The 6,263-nt window shown below is 34.6% G+C and overlaps 1 long non-coding RNA gene across 1 annotated transcript; it reads right to left on the minus strand.

Moving 5' to 3' along the window:
* Positions 1-1,560: 1,560 nt before the first annotated feature.
* LOC137480956 (uncharacterized) lies at positions 1,561-3,415 on the minus strand. Its single transcript, XR_011003210.1, has 2 exons — positions 2,415-3,415; positions 1,561-1,786 (listed from the first exon to the last, which is right to left on the minus strand). It is a non-coding gene; the product is annotated as an uncharacterized lncRNA (long non-coding RNA).
* Positions 3,416-6,263: the final 2,848 nt, after the last annotated feature.

Genomic DNA, 6,263 nt, shown 5'->3' on the forward strand with positions numbered 1-6,263 from the left:
CCTCCTGGACACTCTACAGCGTGGAAGGGTAGCATGAGGTCACAAAATTAAAGGCTGTATCCAAACACACCAAACTGAAGCAAGATGACATGCAATCTTAGTCCTGGTATCTCCTGATTTCTAAAGATTTGGATTTTCCACATTAGTATTATCTTGCTATGAACTCAGGCTTTGCTTTGGTGGGTTTTGTTTGTTTTGTTTTTTTTCATTGTGGTGGTTTTGTTTGTTTTTAATGAAAACGTTGCCATCATTCGGATGTGGGATTTGGACTGAGTTACACACTAATAGCTGAGGTAAAATTGATTGCTGCCACTGCTTCCTAAAGCTAGAAGACCTACATACCAAGCACCAGACATGGTGATTTTGATTTCTTTTTTCAAGGAAAGGAAATTCATGAAACATCTGCCAAACTCGAATCATCCGCCAGTCCAGAACTGAGGATCAGTCCATAGCAAGAATATTCAGATATCTATACAACGCCTGTACATTCACCAGGGTTGTTTCATATCATATTTTTGCTGCATAAATCTGCAGAATTCTCTTCTGATTTATAATACTTATGCTTTTCTCATAAGAGAAAGCAAATCAGTTTTCTTGTGTCATTAGTTCTTGCAAAGCCTGAGGAAATTCTTTTCCTTTCTTTCCTCTGTAGACAATGGGTAAAGAGAAACGTAGGAGCTCTCATTGAACCTTTTTTATTCCCTGCCAGGTTCAAAAGCAAGAACTAAAAAAAAAAAAAAAGAAAAATTATCTGGAGTTTTATAGGCATGGCCAGAGTGATACACCTCCCTGAGCTCTCAGCTTTGTCAGAGATGAGCCCTTTCCATGACATCTCAAAGGGTACATAGAAAGTGATAAAGAAACTCATATTTTGTAACTGTTGACTTTCAGCACAAGAGTTAGTGGTATTTTGTCTCCTGCTATGGAAACCAGTGCTGTTAGAGGGAACTCATTCCTTGGAACTGGAGCCCTTTGTGGGACAGCTCCGTGGATAGGTCTGGATTGACTCTATATGTGTAGTATAATCCTATTGAAAAACAGCTCCCAAACTTGCCAAAGTGTCTGAAATGAGATTTCCAAAGAGAGACAAATAGTCCCTAAAGAAAACCTGGGGTTTTAGGTTAAACCACATGGTGTTTGTATTACATGTCCAAAATTAAGGGGAAAGAATAATTTCTCTCTTCATTTAGCAAGAAATACTTGAATCTACGTCTTAACCTGTGCATTTCCTATAGCATCTATTACCACAGCAGCATGATGCTGACTTAGGATTTCTCCTCTTTTAAAACCTTTTGCCTTAAACCACTTTTATGGGTTGAAATCTGATCATGATTTCCTACTGCCAGAACATATTAAGAAACCTGTTTCCATTGCCAGTTTGTAGCAGGAAAAATGTGATTGAGCTTCAAAATATTGTTTCTATTCTAAGTTTTGTCAACAGTGTACAATAAAGTCTTTTGGGTGAGATTTTCAAGATGCACACAATATTAGCCAAAATAGTGTCAATCATAAAAGTCCCCTTGCCTTTAGTGGACAAAGAGGTAAATAGTATATTTTAAATTTTTTTTAATCCTACTGTCATTTATTTTAGTACTTTGTGGCTTCATAAGATCTTATTTCATTGGTTGCCATATAGCCAAAACATCTTGTGCACGACTCAAGACCTCTTTCCCTAGAAAATGAATGGAGTACCTTTTGGAAACCTTCCAGCTAATAGTCTGCTCCAGATGGTATTGCTTGCAACTTCTAAGAAGCACAGGAACAGACAGCAAGTGCCTTATTTTTTCTGTCAAATAAACAATACATGTTTTGGTAGGTTGAGATGTGGTAAAAATAAATCAGGCTTCACGAGCATGAGCAGTAAGCTGAACCTGTAAGTAGAACTTGACTTTGGAGGTCGAGTCACCTAGTATCAAGTTCAGAAAGGAATTCCAGATAATAATTTGTGGCCAGCCAAGTGGTGGGCTTAGTTTCTAGCCTGGCTTCTCCCAAAGGGAAAAAGAGCCATGCTTTAAAAAGTGCTGCCTGGAGGTGACAAAACTAGCAGGGTGAGGGCTACTGTTAAAACAGCTCCACAGCTCATCTCTTTTGGCAGTTCAGATACTGGAAGTCTAATCATGATATATTGTGATGCAGATGTGTGCAGCCTGATACAGGCTGAAAATGTGGGGAAAGGTAAAACCTCCTGATTGCTCAAGTAACAGTACATTCACCATGTTATCAAAGTGGTCAGTCTGTAAGTGCAACTAACAATTTGCTTTTTCCTGCTTGTTTATTCCTTAAATACTGTAAGTAAAGGTCTATCAGCAATTCATGAAAGTTAAACTCTGAAAAGAATTGTTATGAGTCTGTTGTGTAGAAAACAATGGTGTAATTGAGATTATTTGTCCATTTAATAGGAAGAGTCACAATACCTGTAAATATGGTGATTCTATCTTAAATTCTTTGTTTTCCTTGTATGTGCTCAGTGCATATCATATTCTTGGTCTTTCAGAAGGCCTTAAAATAGCAGTAATTAATCTTTAGTGATACTGATTATTCTATTAGCTTTGAATAATAACTTTTACTTTCACTAAGAGAGGTTTTTTTGTAACTTCTGAGGAATGCAAAGTATTGTTCTCAATTAGTTATGATGATGAGAGAAATAGAAACTGTAGTCATGGGAAAGTTACTATAAGCAACTCAGACCAAATGTTTAATTGGCATAGACTGGCCCTGCTCCATGTTTTGTGTGCAATTATAGCCACCTTCCTGAAGCCTAGATTTTGCTCTTGTAGACAGTAATTTGAGATTTTTTTTTCCCCTACACATGTTTTTTCTTCGTGTACTACTGTTTGTCTACACAACTCACAACTGTACCTGGGTATCAGGCTCAGGGATAAAACTCACTCTTTTTTGGAGATGCAGCAAAGAAGGATTATAGGAAACTTTCATATTCTATAAACAACTATCTGATTGGGCAAAGAATTACGTTAATATTCATTGCACCTTATAGATTTTATGTTTGAATCTTTCTATAGAAATTAATAGCAAAACTCACATAAAAATTATGCTGGAATCAAGAGCAGTCTCTGGCTCTAAGGAATTTTCTCTCTGTCATCTCATACTTTACTTTCACCTACAAGAATGACAGTCATGACTATTTATGTTGGAAACTCTACACTTAAGTCTCCTGGAATTTACATGGCCCAAATATTTAAACAAGTGGTTGTAATATTTCAATGTCTTTTAAGTATCAGATGGAGTTCAAATTCTTGTTGTGATTTGGAATATGAATTTACCTAATTTCATTGAGGAAATTGGCTCAATAATTTAGGATAGTTTAAAATTTGTAAATACTGCAAAAGCTTGTATCACAGTTTGGTAACAGTTTATTTAGAGCAATTCTACTTCTTTCCAACAATAGAAACAATGCAAGTTACAAGAGATTTATAAAAGAATATATATATGTATATACACACGTGTATATATATGTGTGTAAAGGTGTTTATACATATGTATACTCAGTGTATGTGCACTTGTGTACACAGTAAATGGTATCAGACTAATGTGAAAAGTAGTAAACAATAGGAATAGGACCAGGATAAAAAAGCAAGAGGAAAAAAAAGAAACCAATAACTATTCCATTCATTCTGAGCACATCACACAGAATTGCATTAGGAAAAACAATAAAAAATGTGCTTTTAATCTGATAGTAAAAAACCCCAATAAAATAAAAATGAGATCCATTAATGAAAATAATGGATTTTATCCAAACTAGTTAAACACTTAGCTTTTTTTTTTTTTATTTTGATACAGTACTTTCAGCTAAATACTGGGTTGCTAGTGTGCATTTAGTACCAGTGTGTAAGTTTAAGAACAAGATGTATTGAGATAGATAGATACATTCTTAATGATTCCAGGATAGCTGTGGTTAATAAAAGAAAAAAGAAACTTTTCATTGGATGGTATCTTAAAATGAAATGGCTAAGACATTTTGGAATGTGTTAAGTCCTGAGGAAATGGATTAACGGGCCAGTAATGTGATAGTACTACCTAAAGGCAGTTTGGTTTAAGAGATACTTCATTTTTGGTCACAAAATTCCTCCTGCGGTCAGAGATTCTGGAATCCTTTCAGCTGACAAGTTGAAATTATTGTTTTCTGAAATAATGGATCAGAAACTAAGTTATGAAAAGGCATTTAAATTGATAAAACATTTTCTGTCTTTACTTTGCCTCATTTTGGTCTTTCTTGTGTTTTTTCCTCTGTTTGGTCTTTTTTTGTCCTGAAAGACTAGATGTGATTAGAAGTTAAATTTAAATTGCATGGATAAATGATTAACTTATTAGAAATCACAATTCACAACTTAATTTATCACATGCCTCCCTAATTTTTCACATGGTGATTACAAATGGGGGCTATATGGAAGATTTAAGACATATAAGATAAATTGCAAACCCACGTGATAAATGTACTTATCATGCACCTTTTGGCAGCTTTACCTCCTCTCTGCTCGCTCATCCATCTCTCCTGGGACTTATGGAGAAACCTATGAGCAGAGTCAATAAATCACTGAAATTTTAAAATCAAATTCTCCTAGAAATATTTTGTCCCCTTTGTGCCAGGTGGAGGTTTGCCTTGTCCAGGGTTACTCCTGCCACGTTTCTGTGCAGCAGTTCTGTGGTCATTGCATGGTCAATGGCTTTTTGTCTGTGGAACGTGGTGATTCCGGACATCCCAAAGGAATACAGACTTTGCCTTCTCTCACTTTTCCTTCAAGATACTTATTATACACATGGAATGAGACATCTCTGTGCGTGCCTACTCTGGAGCTAGCTAGTTCTGTGTGTCATGAAACCTTCTGGATCATAGTTTAAATTGTGTTTTACATGCCTGTGACATAATTTGCAGAAGTTTGTCACTGAGCTGTGCTCCAACATGCTTTCAGAAACACTTTTCTAAAACCAAATTTCAACTTGTATAAAGAGTGGTTATGCAGAACATATTGCAAATGATTTGACATAATAAATAAAGGGTTTTTTCAATCTCTTTTTGCATGAAAACTGGGAAAAAAACTTTGTACATTTTCCAAAACAACATCCTTAACAGGAAAAAAAACCTATTGAAAATGAAAAAGGTAAGGGGAAAACTAAGTAAAAATAATTAAAACACAGTAGGAATTTTCTATTTTTAACTATTATTGATATTCCAGATATATTGCATATTATATACAGTCACATCTATTAAAGTATGTTATTGTTATTATTTATATAATGAATGTTTATTTAATGTGTGTAATTTAATGTATTATCTATGTTTTTAGATATTTCAGTATCATGTAAACATTTTAAGTGTAACTTTTTTCACAGTGGAGAGAGTAACATTACAGTTCCTGTAAAACTGGTTAGAGTTTAAGTTTGTCAACTCATTTACATAATATTTTTCTCTGTGCCAGGAGGAATGATTCCTTCATGTCTTTATATTCTTTGGATAGTAGCAGAACCAGATAAGAGAAATGTTTGTTTTGGCACTTCCCCAAAGAGACATATAGATTTTGATGTTGGCAAAGATGACTTCAGCAAAGAGTTCACATAAAAAGCCAGCATTTCATGCAAGTTCATAAGGAAAAACTACAGAATAGAATAACTTTTATGAAGAAATTCCATGTCTTTCTTTGTGAATAGGTCCCAGTGCTACCATAATAATGCCCAGTTCTACAACTACAAACACTTATTTGTTCAAAGTGAATATTAACATTGTAATTTACTATCTAATTACAATTTTATAGTAATAACTGCAAATGTGTTGTTAAAAAGCATTGCATTCACTGCCTCACACTCTCAGGCTGTTCTTAGCAGCATAGTGTGTGATTTTTGCCAATCTGAAAGGACTCATAGAAAGCATTGATGTGGATTTTTTAAAGTTTCATGTTCAAATCCTTTTATAGAAAAATGTTTTAAAAAGCTGCTCTAAATGCTCCAGTCAGCAGCTGAGGAATACTTTCTGTGAGCTTTAATGGAGCAGGATTGAGCCCTATGAAAAATCAGTTTGCATGGCTAGTCTTCTTCATGTAAAAGGCCATTGCATTTTATTTCTCAAGGAACAACATATCTCACTAATTTGAACATTCCTAAGGAACGGGTTAATCTTGTAAAAGGTTGTTATTTTTGTCAACTAATCTGAAAGACCTTTCACTTAAAACTATGGAATTAAAAGCCAATTGAAAAAAATTAATGCAGTATCAATACTTAGAAATAAGGCATTCATAAAATGTAGTTAGCTA

This window comes from Anomalospiza imberbis, chromosome 12 (assembly GCF_031753505.1).
Source record: "Anomalospiza imberbis isolate Cuckoo-Finch-1a 21T00152 chromosome 12, ASM3175350v1, whole genome shotgun sequence".
Taxonomy (NCBI): domain Eukaryota; kingdom Metazoa; phylum Chordata; class Aves; order Passeriformes; family Viduidae; genus Anomalospiza; species Anomalospiza imberbis.